Source organism: Thermobia domestica, chromosome 6, assembly GCF_964235325.1.
Source record: "Thermobia domestica chromosome 6, izTheDome1.hap1.1, whole genome shotgun sequence".
NCBI lineage: Eukaryota > Metazoa > Arthropoda > Insecta > Zygentoma > Lepismatidae > Thermobia > Thermobia domestica.
The window spans coordinates 239,356,711-239,372,516 of record NC_137459.1 but is presented as its reverse complement, the minus strand read 5'-3'; the positions used below and the strand labels follow the sequence as shown (position 1 = coordinate 239,372,516).

The window sequence follows — 15,806 nt, the reverse complement described above, 5'->3', positions numbered from 1 at the left end:
CCCACCGACCCCCATGAACCACTATCCTCAATGCATTCTGAACAGTGGTGAATTTGTCTACGTTTTACTTTCAACCCTCCATTTTTCCTTTTCTCATTTGTTTTTATTTCTTTACCTGAGATGAGTATATCCAAGTGAAAAAACAACTTCAGGCACTTCTAGATATTGATATTTGTAATTGTAATAATAGCAATAGGAATTACTACTTAGCTTTCGAGATACAGTCGAATTTTATACTGTTTTATTTTTATTCCTTTATGTTGGCCTACTTTACCTTGATTTGAGACTTTCAAATTCCATCCAATTTTTCACTGAAAAGTATCTATAATTCAACGAGCAAATAATTATATATGATAATTAAATTGAAATTCATCCTGAAATGGCCCATTGCAAACTGGAGGTGTTGACTGGTACAGTCTGTCTTGATTTTAACTAATAATTATTAAATTCTTCATGATTTTTAAATTCTAAAATTTTGCGACATACCTTAGGGGACTGCGTGACACACCAGTGTGTTGCGATACATCGGTTGAGAACCACTGGTTTTAGCGAGAATTGACATTTGATTTTGATTCAACTTCCCAGACTAGATCAATATTCATTGTTACCCTTCGAGTGAAACCAGTTGTTGTAGAAATCTACTTCTCTTTTCAGTATTAGATGCATGCCTGGACATCCGCATAAGACAAACTCACTCTGGATCACATAGTAACATTATCGAAAACTAGGGCCAATGCTGCACCTGGAGTGTAATTATTTACTGCGCGCAGGACAACGTTCAGGGATGATGCTCACCATACTTTCTCTCACGCCTTGCCACCATGCAGCTCGTCTCCAAAGGTAAATGAATCAATTGGAGAGGTAAATTGCGCATAATTATGTCATAATTCTAAGCTATGGTTTCCACAATATAGTGCCTAGCATTAGTTCTGTCTCTGTCGTATGCATTGAAGAAAGTACAACTCAAAAGCTCAATGCAACATTCTTAAAGACAATCACTAGTGCATATTTCATCAATTGTCAATAGGTGTAAATGGTATTCTCTACAGTGTGTAATTCTCAGATATGTTTTCAATAGAGTTTTCAGATATACCCTGATTTCAAGAAGGGTCCAAAGTAAGCAGGAGCTTGACCTTGACAACAATGGACATCCCATGGGCGTGCCAGCCGGGGGGATGAGGGGGACGCGTCCCCCCAGAAATTTTCTAGGAGGGGATTTCCCCCCCAAAAAAATTGTATAGCAGGAATTCTTCCCCAAATATCTCGGCAAAAATGATGAAATACTGGAATAGGAACGCCGATTGTCAATGAATAATTCCTCGAATTGAAAAGAATTACAGTTTCATTGAAGAAAACTCTGTAACAATTACCAGGGATCTATAAATGAAGTATAGAAAGTAGCGACACTGTATTACCTCGATTATTAGCGACACTGTATTACTGTATCGAAAACTACCACAACACGTGCACATATTCATTTGCGGCAAAAATAAAATTTTGAAATATCTATATATTAAAATGCTACGTTTATATGTTTGTAGTCAAGAAACGTTTATATGGTTGTAGCAAATTCTTTTAACAATCGTCTCTCGGAAACTACATGCTCTGGAAAGATGCCGTTTTCACTGATCGATTGCAAATTTTGAGAAGATTGTTGAGTTATAATTGAATATTTTTTTAAATGGACGTTATTTCTTTATTACATTTTTTTTTAGTACGCGGAAGTATTGAAAATTTAAAAAGTAAAGCATCATACCTCAACGAATTATACATCCCAACACCGCACATTTGTATACGAGGTTAGTATAACTCTCCGGCATTTGTTTTGTGGTCAAATGATAATGAAAAACGAAGCATAACTATTTCTCCAGTGTAAGATGAATCTTTATTGTTCGGAGTGTTTGGCACAATGAACACTATATAGCCTATCACTGACGATATAATTAATTATGTGTGTGAGCTATATGAAAATCTTTATGAAAATAGGTTCTAATTAAAAGTACGCAATTCTTAGTGTGTGTTTTCATTTTGAACAGCTACAGCTTTGTGAAAGATTTACAACTTCGTTCCAAGGCAAAAATATTTCGAATTTGACTTAGTACTTATTAAAAGTTTCATGCTCAGTTTCAAATATCTGCCTTGAGATTTTATCTTTAGTCTTCCAAGAAAGCGGTAGCGGCAAGAAAAAAAATGTTGCTTTCTAAGTATCTAAAAAGATTCCTTTTCCTCTACACTTATAGCATTACAAAGAGGAAAGAGAAAATGTGGAATGATTTTTTTTTATTTAATATAGCGACTCTTGCTGTATCGGCTTCGTGTAAAAATACCACCATTATTGTGCCAACCTCGACAATCGATGGAAGACTTACAACACTGTTTAGCTTCGGAAATATAACTCAAAACCTGCCTAAAAAGATCTTTTTTCTTCGTGTGCGGGTAAGGTAGGTCTCTTTGCGTGTTCTTTCTAATGTATTGTTGAACTTGGTCAACTGGGCTGTGCGCAAGTGCACTACTGTTTTTGAAAGGACAAGTTTTGCAGCGTGTTTTCTCCAACAGTAACGTTATTTAGACAGCTGTTTTTATGTGTTACTGTGAATATAATGTTGATATGAAGTTTTTCATATCTTGTTTCTGTTTAGTGTTGTTTTATTGTTTGAAATGGATCAATTTGTCATAAGAAAAAAGCAAAGAAGACAGCACGTGGGACAAAGCAGTGTCATTGTTGAAGAAAAGAGGAGAAAAATTAATTCAAATGATAGTTCAGCTGATGGATAACAACCTGAAACTGACAATGGAAATTCAAATCTTGTATTGGTCACCATCACCATTAGTGTCTATAGAAAAAAAAACCTCTCAATCTCCACGTCTAGCAAGTGGTTCAGATTTTCCCCACCCTTCGAACCTTTCAAAGCCCTATTAGACTTTAGTGTTACCTACAAAATTTCCACAACAGTCCCTGAAAGGTCGAACATTGAAATTTGTGCCAACTTGGTAACTTCCGTGGCTGCACGCCTATCCAAACAAAATTAACGTCATTTTCTGTTTTTACTGTACGGACATCTTGAAAAACATTTTTTTTTTAAAAAAAAAGTTCTTACTAAAACCATGGAAGACGATTTCTCTACTCTAGGATTTTGTAACTGGAAGAAGGCTAAAGAGAAATTAAGTATACACGAAACTTCAGAATGCCATAAACTGGCTGTACTGCGCTACACGCAGAGAAAAAAAAATCCAATAGGAAACCAATTAAACAAACAAATTTTAGATGAACAACTGAAAGCCAGGAAATTCCTGGAAAAAATATAATCTCAAGTATACGTTATCTTGCAAGACAAGGACAAGCATTTAGAGAACATGACTCCCGGTTCAGGAATTTATTTCAGTTGATGAGCCTTTGCTCTGAAGATTTTCCACAATTGAAGAGCCGGATAAAGGGAAACATGAAGAGATGTAATTTCATGGATGTTAAAATCCAGAACGAAATCTCGAAACCATAAGCCAAGAAATTGCTTTTCATATATGTAAGAAAATCAAATCTCAAAACCCTCCTATGTTCTCTATCGTGTCTGATGGTTCCCGTGATGTGGATGGCGAAGAACAATTAAGTATTTGTGCCAGGTAAGTTGATGAAGATCTCCGTTCTCATGAAAGTTTTCTTGTGTTCTACTGTATATCAAAAAACTACTGGTGAGTTTATATCTTCAGTTATTCTGGATGAGATGTTGAGACTCCAGCTTTCAATTGCTCAACTCAGTGGACAAGCTTATGATGGCTCTGGAAATACGAGTGATGGCTCTGGAAATACGAGTGATGGCTCTGGAATTAGTGTCCCACCTGTTATATGTAAACAGCAACTTCTTGCTTTGTACGTACATTGTGGAGCTCACAGTACTAATCTTGTGATTAAGGGTGTCTGTAGTGCATCAGAAGTAGTGAGAAACTCTTTGCAGTGGGTGCACGAACTATGAGTACTGTTTTCGCAGTCACTTTCAGTGAGGTCATGATTTTCTCCTCTAACCGAGGCTAATGCAGGTGGTCTCGCCTTAAACATTGTAAACATTAAATCCTTGTCTCCCATTAAGTGAATTTGTAGACTTAGTCTAATAACGGGAGTTATTTGACATTATGAAGAAATTCTCTCTACGTTGGAAAAGATGAAAACTGACGGAATTGTCAACACATCTTCAGGATCAGCAGCTGGGCTTTTGCGGCTTTTTGAAGAAGGATCTACGTTTCTTGGGCTCATATGGTTAGAGATATTATCAGAGGTTGGAGCTTTTTAACAGGGCACTTAAAGACCCAGTTTCAATGTCAAAATGGTAAACAATGCAAAATCATAAACGAAAACATGAACTTGTATAATATGCTTAGTCACTGATCATAAGTTCATTGTACTGTCATGAAACCTACAAATTAATATCATCGCCCTGGAAATCCCATTAATTATAATAAATATTGTCAACAGTACCATAAATAGGATTGTTTGTGTCGCTGGAATAGAACCTGTTATCACCATTGATAGGATTTATCTATCCTAAATTGCAGCACTTTAATTCATGTTATGTGACATTTTGAAAATTAAGGGGGGATTCAATGACATCAGCCTTTCTTTAAATTCGGCCCACAATGTTGAGTGAAGGGTATTGTCCCCCCCAGAAAATTTTAGGTGGGCACGCCTATGGACATCCAATGCTTCGGAGGGAAGGCGAGAGTGTTAGCAACCGGCAGCTTCATGTTTCTTTGTGTTCGGAATAGCGTGAGATGAAATGTATTTCGTCATGGTATATTTCAAGCTTTCTTCACTTACAAGCGTGAAAGAAAACATCGCACCACGTGTTTTCTCGAGTACGAGAGACCGTGCTGCTGACGATCCTTAACACTTCCGACATCTTGCCAAAAGATTCCGTAATCACTGCTATCAAGGCTTATCGTTTGCCTATTTCGGAACAATCATAAAGTCAGATCATATCTCAAAATTCGATTGATGGCATGTCTCGGAATTGCACCCTGCAGGGAATAATCTGTACACTCACTGAACACTAATGAAATATGCATTTTTGAATTGCGTATGCGTGACTTCCTTTACGCTGATAAGGACCACCATCCAAAGTCTCTGGAATTCGAAATAGGGCCTTTTGAAATTCGGCTTTTTTTTTGAGATTTTGGACAACCCTAGCTCTGAAACTAAGCACGTTTCGCCATAGGTCCAAATTAAATTTTTCTACTATTTTCACCTCTTAAAGTTTGTCGGTATAGTTCATTAACGCTCTATATATATATGATAAGTTGTCCTAGGAAATCTTTGTTCCGGACCTCTATTTATGGTTCCAGCAATATTTGAATGGTAATAAGAAAAATCAAGGTCAAATTATTGACTTGCAACTCTGGAAACTGAACTTGAATAATTCAAATTTAACTTATCTTTAGTTCATTTATCATAATGGAATAAGTAGCTAAAGCATTTTCTCAAAAATACGATGTATGTGGTTAACACTGCAATTTCCAAATGAATTCATCATTTACGGTAGAATATAATATTCGATGGCTTGTATATAATATAATCTATATACACATATAAAATTGAAAATTACTATGTTTGTGCTCTAAATCTTCTGAACCACCCGACAAATCTCAATCAAATTTGTAACATGGATGAAATTCGAGGCTGGGCTGGTATTAGGCAATTCACTTTGATGGTAGAACTGAGGGATTGAGGGAGGGGGTATAAAATATAAATAAAACTTAATAACTCCTGAACCACTCGACCAATCATCATCAAATTTTCAACATGGATGAGGTTCAGCCCTGGGATCGTTTTCATGATTTACATTTGACGGAGCAACGTAGGGGAGGAGAAGGAAGGGGAGATATATAAAAATCAATTTATATAAGACTGAAAGTGACTATTTCTGTATCTTAATAACTCTTGAACTATCCGACCGATCTCAGTCAAATTTTCAAGATACATGAGGTTTGGATCTGGAAACATTTTTGTAATTTTACTTTAACGGTAGATCCTAGGGGAGGGGGAGAAGATGAGGACGTATGAGTAAAAACTAATAAAACCTAATAACTTTCGAACGACCCAACCAATCTCGATCAAATTTTCAATATATATGAGGGTCGAGCCTTGCGGGTTCTTTATCGTTTCACTTTGACGAGCCAACGTAGGGGAGGGGAGGGGAGGGAGAGATATAAGTAAAAACATAAAATAAAAAAGACTGCCTTTGTGACTTAATCACTCTTGAACCACAGGGATGAAGGAGGGGGAGAGAAATTTAAAAATGGTCAAAAATGACCGATATTAGTGTTGAATCCATAGTTCTCGGGGTCGATGAGAGAAACCATGCCACTTCTGATGCTGTTTCAATCCAAGTTCAGCCCTGATAGTTGGGGAGGGGGAGGATACAACGAAGGGAGAGGGATAACATTTAAAAATGATCGAAAATGACTAGTCGAATCCATAGTTTTGGGAGTAGCTGAGATTAACAGTGACAATTCTGATGCCGTGTGCTGCAGCATGGAGGAGAGGGAGGTAGAGCTATATATAATAATGATCGAAAATGACCAATATTAGTGTCTAATCCATAGTTTTCGGGATCATTCAGATAAACAATGACATTTCCGATCCGGTTTAAATACAAAATCAGCCTCGCCACTTGGGGGAGGGGAGAAATATATATAGGCCTATAAAAACGATCGAAAATGGCCACTACCAGTGTCGAATTTATAGTTTTCTTGGTCGCTTAGATACTTTCGATCCAGTTTAAATTCAAATTCAACCCCGCAACTTGGGGGGGGGGGAAAGAGATATTTAAATATGATCGAAAATGACCGATATTAGTGTTGAATCTATAGTTCTTGGGGTCGCCGAGATAAATAGTGACATTTCTGATTATGTTTATATCCAAATTCAGCCCCACATTTTGGGGGAGGGGGAAAGGGAAATACATAAAACTGATGAAAAATAACCCATATTAGTGTCGAATCCGGGATCGCTGAGATGACCGGTGACACTTCCGATCCCGTTTAAAACCAAATTCATCCCCTAATCTGGGAGAGGGGAGATAATAAAATTACCGAAAATGACCAATATTAGTGTCGAATCCATGGTTTTCGGGGTCTCCAAGATGATCAATGATCTTTCCGATGCCGTTTAAATCGATACCATTGAAAACGAATACAGCATATTTCACGGGTGCTAAACACATGAAATACGGAGTCATGCATTTTTCATTTCAACCCAGCGAAGCGGGTAATATATGCTAGTAACAAAATAACTTTAACGATTCGATATAATACAAGATTTCTCGAATAAAGAAAAAAATGTGGTAATTAATCTGGACTTGCACACATTAGAATACGCATTACACACATTAGAATCATATAGAAGGAACCTATTGAAGTTTTCATTTCGTAAAAGAATCCAACTTACTCAAGTTTCAGAGTAAATTGTCATCCTATGAGACAAGAGTTAAAGCTATCCCGTCTAGAAAACGTGTTATGGAAGTAACTCCTGTTTCCGGAAGGTGTAGGCCTACGTGTTCCTATGGGAAGCGCTCTGTTTCGTCTAGTACCTCTTCATGAAAATGATGTCGCATCTTGTCAAGTAGGCAACTCTACATTAGAGAGAGTTTCTTCTCCCTGGCTATTTTAGCTACCTTGCGATACATAAATTGTTACGACGAACAGTGAAGTGGATATGGGTGAAGTTTGGATATTGAGAAAAAAAAAATTACAAAAAAATGACTTCAAACTTAACTGCCTCTGAGTATCCAATCATCATCTTTCCTGATGTTTACATGTCATTTGAGTAAATCGAAAAGAAAGTAATTAATTTTTGTATGTATCTACTTTCCCGTTCTTCAGTCTCCTTTTGCTTTGAATATTCTCCTGAATATATTATTTTGGTCGATCTTGCCCTCTGTTCATCTATATGACTTAGCGCGAAATTTTTGCATCTATTCAAAAGAATTGACAAAATCGTAGTTTTATGCATTTTTTGTTCGCTCTGTGATCCTAGTTGCAAAGATAAAATGTTTCTAATGGAATAGTATCATGCATTTCCTTCTATTCACCTATTTTTTCTGCGGGAGCTCATGTGGTTCGGATTCCACGTTAATCAGTAGGTCCACGTCTCATATAGCCTCGCTGCTGAAAGGGACGCTAAACTAAAATCAACTCAACTCAACAACCTATTTTTTTCTCTATTTTTTCCGTGAATTTCCTTCTTGTTATTTGCATTACTCCTATACATTTAATTTATATAGCTACCCAACAATGTTTTTATGGATTACAATACTATCGTTGATTCTTATGAATGAGTTTGCTTTACCAAAAGTCATCTACATATATATTTACTTTATCAGTCCGTGTTTGTATGTGTAGGTCTGACCGTCCGGGAGACACAAAAAAAGTCTTAAGAACTACCTAATGCATCAGCATCAAACTCTAACCTGGATATAGAGGATCGAGGATCAAAAGTTAGGAATTGAGTCGTTGATGAAGGAGATTTTCAAATCATAAATGACAGATATCAACCATTTCCAGTTTTAACGTTGATTACTATGAGCGAAAATAGTAATAGATTGCGAGAAGTGATTTTCCTACAATTGATTAAGCGTCCGAAGAGTATGTTTCATCTCCATCCTTAACTCTCTACTATAAACAGAAGTGATAGTAATCCACTACAACGTAGGATTTAAATAATGATTTACGTAGAGCAAAAACGATAAGAGATATCGAGAAGAGTTTTTTTTTCTTTAAAACCGATTTAGCAGTGCCGGGTTAAGGGATGGGCTTAGGGGGGTTATAGCCTCGGGCCACCAGGTAGAGAGGGACCTCCACTCTGATCAAAATCTCAACTGGTTATCTAAAATGAATCATGAAGATACAATAATCATCATCAGAAAATAAAATATGGCCAAAAATATGAGACATATTAACTTTCTTATTGTACTTTCACAGAAATGTATTAGATGAAGTCAGCAGGAGCCACATATTTTTTCTAGCCCCGGGCCTCCAGATGGGTTAATCCAGGAATGCCATTTAGCGTTTTAGGGATAGACAACGTCTTGCCTCTTAATCTTCTATTCGAACAGAAAATGACAAAAATCAACCATTTCCGGTTTAAACATTGATCGCTATAGAGTAGCGATTTTATGCGATCAATTAAACTTCCCAAGGATATATATTCCACCTCCGCTTTAATTTATCTATTAAAATCAGAAATTGTAATAGATTTGTACCAGTTTTGCTCTCAACATTAAAGGAAAACATATCACATCATACGAATCAAACTTCTTCACGTGGTGTACACGTGAAACGGTGATGAGATGGATGCTAATGGTTGAAGGAAGAAATGAAATTAATCATTTTTTTTTTCAGTTTAACGTCCCACGGATATGTCTTTTATGCTAAGGGAGACGAATAACTAAGGCAAATGAATGGTGATGGAAGAATTTGTGAAATGAGAAAGTGGAAGGAAATTGGAGTACGTCGACAACAACCCGGACACGATATTGTCCACCACAAACTTACTTGGCTGGGGATAGAACCAGAGACACCACGCACCAGAGAGAAGCGCTCTTCCACTGAGCTACCGTGCCCCCCTAGGAAGGAAGAAAGCAGAAGGAAATACAAGGTATTTGCTCATCACAAAACCCATTTGACGGAACCTGGGATCGAACCGGGAGCCCACGCACCAGAGATGATCACTCTTATCACTGAGTCACCGCGGCTCCTTAATTCCGTTAATGTGGCTTCTTATCAACATACAATAAAATCATTTTTTAAAAAAAAATGTATTGAAGCGCCACTTTGTAACTTGATAGGCACTATAAAATGATGCGCAGTACGAAGTTTTACAATTTGTGTATTCAGGTTTTAAAACCAATTTCAGTTTCTAAGGAATCTTTGTTCTCCTTGGTTTTCTTCTTTTGTTTTAATGGAAGTTGGCACTGTCTCCCATGAGATTCGTTTGTTTTGGACATAAACCATTTTAGAAAAAAAGAACAAGGAATGTATATTTTCTAAGTGTGAAGCAAGCGAGTGAACAGTTTTCCTCATTCTAGTTTAACGTAAGTAGAAAAGTAAACGGACATGCGCTGTAAAGTTCAATATACATTGACCTTGGCTGAGTATGTGAAAATATCAAATGTTGACGTTGATCCTCATTCGAGGAAGTTAGATTAGCGCGCTACGATGCACTGGAAGTTCCCGGTATTCACGCGTACCAGGAACTTCCCTGTTTCTCCGTTTCCTCATTCAAAGTTTTCCTTATAAGGCACGTGCTTATCATGCCATCAACTCGTACTCTAGGAAACCCCCGAAAAAATGTAACTTGTATTGTGATTCCTAGATTCTTCCTAGTTCACCGAAATATGACATGGTTGCCATTATTAAAATTTAAACTCTTTGTTAATAATAAGAGCGAAATGAAGCCACACGAAAATATGGAGTTGGGTTACATATTCAGCTTAATTAAAAGTCCCGAGTTTGTACACGTGCATCCAAGCCTTGTCTATCGCAGTCGTATGCACCTGCAGCGAGGGCGGGGGGACAATCGATCCTCTTCCAATTATCTGTACTGCTTGAAATTCAGATTAATCAATGACAGAGTGATGTAGCTCCCCACCTTCGATTAATCTACATTATGCAAAATGTTCTTAAAACTTCTATTTTTATAAAACATAATGAGTATTTTGTTTGAGGATAGAGATTTATTTGTGGTTGCAATTAGTCAGATGGAAGAATGTAAATGTATCCCACAACTTTTCTTTTCTAAAAAAAAAAAAAAAATCATGAAACGTTGCGTTTTTTTTTTTTTTTTTTTAGACTTCCCAACAGGGGCTAAAGTTATTGCTTGATATTGCTGAAATGGAAGGGATAAATGCTTGTTTCAGGTTAACTTTCGTCAATAATAATAATAATAATAATAATAATAATAATAATAATAATAATAATAATAATAATAATAATAATAATAATAATAATAATAATAATAATAATACGTTATTTTAGTGGAACAAGGTGTGTTCTCGTGTAATCTCAAGAATTAATCTTGTTAGCTGAGATTTACACCGGTGTGAAGAGTAGGTCTTCCTCACACTGGCGACAAAAACAGTTGCGCAACTATTTCGTCTCTTTCTGCTACAGTCAGGAACTTCTGTAGGAACTTCTATCTACAACAAACCGCTTACTGCCACAATTTCTTCTTTAAATTTACATCAAAACATTCTTGAATTTTTTTTTGTATAATGTTGAATGTTTTTCTATTTCTTCATTAAGCATATCATTGTATTCGTTACTAGTTAAAGACAAACTGGCTTCCATCACGCACTCTTTTTTTATATGCACATGAAGATCTGAGCAACTGTTTTGTCGCCTTTGTGAGACGCCATTTGCTTCTATGAATTTTGAGCTATTGCACAACTGTTTCATCTCCGAGCTGTTGCCCGCTTGGAGACTTTAGCGACTTTTGTGTCTCTGTCACCGCAGTTTGTGCACTCCCATAAGACTCAGTGCATTTAGCCAGGGTGCTACAAAATGAATTCCAGTTGAAGTAGGTCTTAGGGGATAAAAATTTCCAAGTAAATAAAAAAAAGTAAAATCCCTTGCCTCTGTAGTGAACAATATCAGTAGCAATAATTGAAGCGAGCTAAGCGAATTTTGATCTTTCGACTCAACCGATATTTGCGTGTTTGTATGTTGTACGATAATTCTTGTCAAATACATTCAATTTTAATGAAACCTAGTACGTGACTGCCTCCAACATTGGAAAATAAGGTACTGTTTGAGGTTGAAATCTGTCAAGATTGAAGAGGTGAATATACTGTATATGCAATTTTTCTGCAACATTGACCATATTTCTTTCTCGTTTCCCTATGATACATTGTTTAGAGTCAAGGACAATAAAGTAAAAGAGTTCACCCCTAACGTGGTAGTTAAATGATATAAAGTTATACAACATAAGAAAATAGTTTCCCATCATAGCTTTCGTTAAACTTATGTTTCGCACCTTGAAAATGAAAATGAAACGAAATCTTTAAGCTTTACGTCCAACGGTCATGCTGGTTAGGCTAAAGAAGACGATGATGGTCAGAAATGAATGAAATGAAGAAAGTGAAAAGAAACGGAAGAACCCCGAGAAAACCCACACACGTGGTTTGCCCACCACAAAGCTCACTAGGCACGAGCTGGGATCAAACCAAGGACCCTATTTAAAAAGGGAGAACACCCTACCACTGAGCTATTGTGGCCTCATCGCACTGTTTCAGATTGAAATCAGTGATGAACGAACGTTTTTTTTTTTCTATTTTTTTACGTTTCGCTACTTAAATTTAACATAAGTTATCTGGCATTTTGAGACTTAAGATAACCCCATTGTTTAGGCATAAAATTTGTGAGAGGCAAAGGAGTGAATTCACTAACGTTACCTAAAAAAAAAGAAAAACAAATCTTGCCTATAACTTTCCTAGACGTTCTCCAACCATAATGATAAAGTATCATGCTAGTGAAAGTGAGTAGCTCACTTGCTTGTCCTTAAGAGTTGTGTCCAATTTTGTTATTCTAACTAAAATTTAGTTTTGGTTTTCCTTGTCACAACAGGTAAACACCTGGTTTGTACACTCAGAAGTAGAAGAAATATTTCTTTCTTTTTTTAAGGAAAAAGAGAAAGCAAGATCCGTGTAAATATTAATAAGAAGCAAGCTTCTGAACATCTGAAAAGGTAGAAAATAGTTTGATGCAACTTATAATTTCTTACGTTATCGAAACCCGGATTATACGGAAAATATACACTTTTTATTTATTTGATAGCTTTTTTTATAGGCGCAGTATATCATAAATAAATTGTGTTGCGTTTATTTTAAACCCAATTTACTATCACAATTTATGCATGTACATAACATAGGATTATATAATTAGTTTTTTCATGTTATGTTTTCAAAAAAAAAATGCTATGGGGAATGTTCATAATGTTATGTCGACTCCAGTCTCCTAGGTCACTTCACCCAGATCATGTTTGTAGTTATTATTATTATTATTATTATTATTATTATTATTATTATTATTAGTAATAATAATAATAATAATAATAATAATAATAATAATAATAATAATAATAATAATAATAATAATAATAATAATGACCTTGGTCTTGTCTTCCTATGGCCTTTTAGTCTGTATATATACAAATTTTGTTATATGTTTAACAATAATTCTTTCATTAAGCATTCAGACTAAACTTATTGCAATATAAAACAAATTGAGCAGATGTCTTAGAAACAATAAGAACTCGTCAGGAGCTGGGTAGTGGTGGCTCAGTGGTAGAGTGTTCACGCTCAGTGGCACGCGCCAAGTGAACTTTGTGATGGAGAAACAGCGTGTGCGTGGATTTTGTCGGGGTTCTCCCGTTTCCTCCTACTATTTTTATTCTACCACTTCATTCATTTCTTCTTCACCGTCTCCTTTAACCTAGTTGGCATACGCGTGGGACGTAAAACTTAAAAGATTTCATTTCATTTCACCAGGAGCTGTTAAGAAGAATGATAGATTTATACGTTGTATTTACGTTCTTTGTCAATATTGAGGTTATTTAGAGGATGAAACCTTCAGTTGAAGGTGGAATCTGAATCTTGTAATTCATTTGATCCTCTCTTACCGGGAATTATACCTCAGACCTCATGCATCAGTAGCTAGAATGGTAACCACTCAGAACAATGACAGGAGCTAAGAATGAATTGTGTTTATTTGGTTGTTTTATCGGTAAGGTTTTCTATGGGTTACACGGAACAGCAGATTATAGCTCTGGCTGATTCCCGGGGAGGCGGTAAGGGCAATTGTACCCTAAAGGCAGCCATTCGATTGACGGGACAAAATTAAGCTCTCCCAAGTATATCAAAGATCTTGGAATTTTCTTTGATGAAAATTTAACATTTAAGCATCATATGGAAACAGTAACGAGCGAGGCTTATAGAAACCTTGGTTTTATCATGAGGCTAGGTAAAGAGTTTCGTAATGATTTAACTTTAATGAAATTGTACTTCACTTACCTTCGGTCAAAGTTAGAATATGCTACTGTTGTGTGGACACCAAATATGCAAAAATACTGTGATATGATTGAGGGAATACAGAAAAAATTCCTAAGACTTCTAACGTACAGGAAAACTGGGCTTTACCCGAAATATGAATTTTACAGAGAGTTACTGGAAAATTATCAACTACCCACTTTATACGAAAGAAGAAGATATAATGATCTAATATTTTTATATAAATTAATACATGATAAGATTGACTCTATTGAGCTGCGTTCGTTGCTTTGTTCTCAAGTCCCATCAACCAGAACGAGGATAGGAAACACATCTACGTTTTATCAAAGAAAGGCAAGAACAAATATCCTTCGGAAATCTCCTATATGGAGGATAAGCACTCTCCACAATGAGGTCGAAAAAGACTTCAATATTGATATATTTAGCATGTTGGAAAGTGTGTACAAAAGAACAATTAAACAGGCATGTTTTGAAAACGGCATATAAGGAGCTCATATGCTAAAGACAATATGAATGTTTTTTTTTTTAATTGTCTATTTTGTAATGTGTATTTCTTTTAATTATTTGTATATCTCATTGTTTTGTATTAATATGTATTTCGTTGTCAAAGACAATACAATAATTGGGCCTAGAGCCTGTTGTGTTGTGCTTGAACTAATAAAAATAAAATAAAATCTTATAGCTTTATATAGTTGTAGTACTTTATTCTACTTTCAATTGAAATTTCGTGTTTCTAGCCTAGATTAATGACACAGGAGGCGATTCACCCCTTCCAAAGGATCCTTCTGGATGCACTAGTAGATCATAAAGATGATATTTAGATGTTATTATTAGCAACATGATTGTAGCTGAATGGACATATACTTGTTGTGGTCAACGGTATATTAAATAAAACCAAGATAACTTTTCTCAGTGGTGTATCTAGCTAGGGGTCGGGGTACCCGAGACCTAGTTTTTAAAGTGACAAAAAATAGTTTATAAAATAAGCTATTATTTGTATATTTTTGAAAGTTTATAATAAGTGTTGCCTTTCATTCTTTAGTAGATTTTTTAAACATTAGATAGAGTTTGAGTTTCAGTTTTTCTGGTACAGAATGCGTAAAACAATACTCGAGGCCCACAATGTCAACGTCTAACCTAGCCATGATATATATCAGGATAGAATTGAGTTGGACATTTCTGCAAGATTCATGAAGAATTGTAAATCAATTTGCAAACTCAAATTGCTTAATTTAACACGCAATTGGTTAACAAAGTGCGTTAATGGATTTCAAATTTAAATGATTTGCGCAAACTCATGATATCATAGTCTGAGTTCTGGTTGGCCCTCAGATTTTACCTTCAAGATCCGCCACTGCTTTTCCCCATAGTTTCTCCAAGAATATATTTTGACCTATTGAGAAGGGGAAATAATTCCAGATTTATAAATATTGCTACACTATATTTGTGGTGGTATAGCCCACGCAGACGTACTGTCGGAGTTTAGTTGAATAATCTGCTTTCATCGCCGTTGTTTCATCACTTTCTAAATAGTAGTTTAATTCATTTTCGTTCACGTGCCTCTGTAATTGCAGAATAAGTTTATATCATCACCAGAAACCCTGTAATCTCACCTAACTTGAATCATAGACCGTATAGTCTACTCATTAAAAAAAAACAACAACAACAACAAAAAAAACACTCAACTGTACGGGATTGTACAAATACAAAAATAAATATGTCTTTAGATCTCCAAGGCTATACTACTCGTAACAT

The 15,806-nt window shown here is 35.8% G+C and overlaps 1 long non-coding RNA gene across 3 annotated transcripts in view; it reads left to right on the top strand.

The window, feature by feature from the left end:
- Window positions 1–15,806, top strand: part of LOC145687769 (uncharacterized) — an 86,950-nt gene that overhangs the window by 2,086 nt on the left and 69,058 nt on the right. For all 3 annotated transcript variants that reach the window (XR_014131754.1, XR_014131753.1, XR_014131755.1), the window contains exon 2: window positions 655–840. This is a non-coding gene — a long non-coding RNA (uncharacterized LOC145687769). The remainder of the gene's footprint in view (window positions 1–654; window positions 841–15,806) is intronic.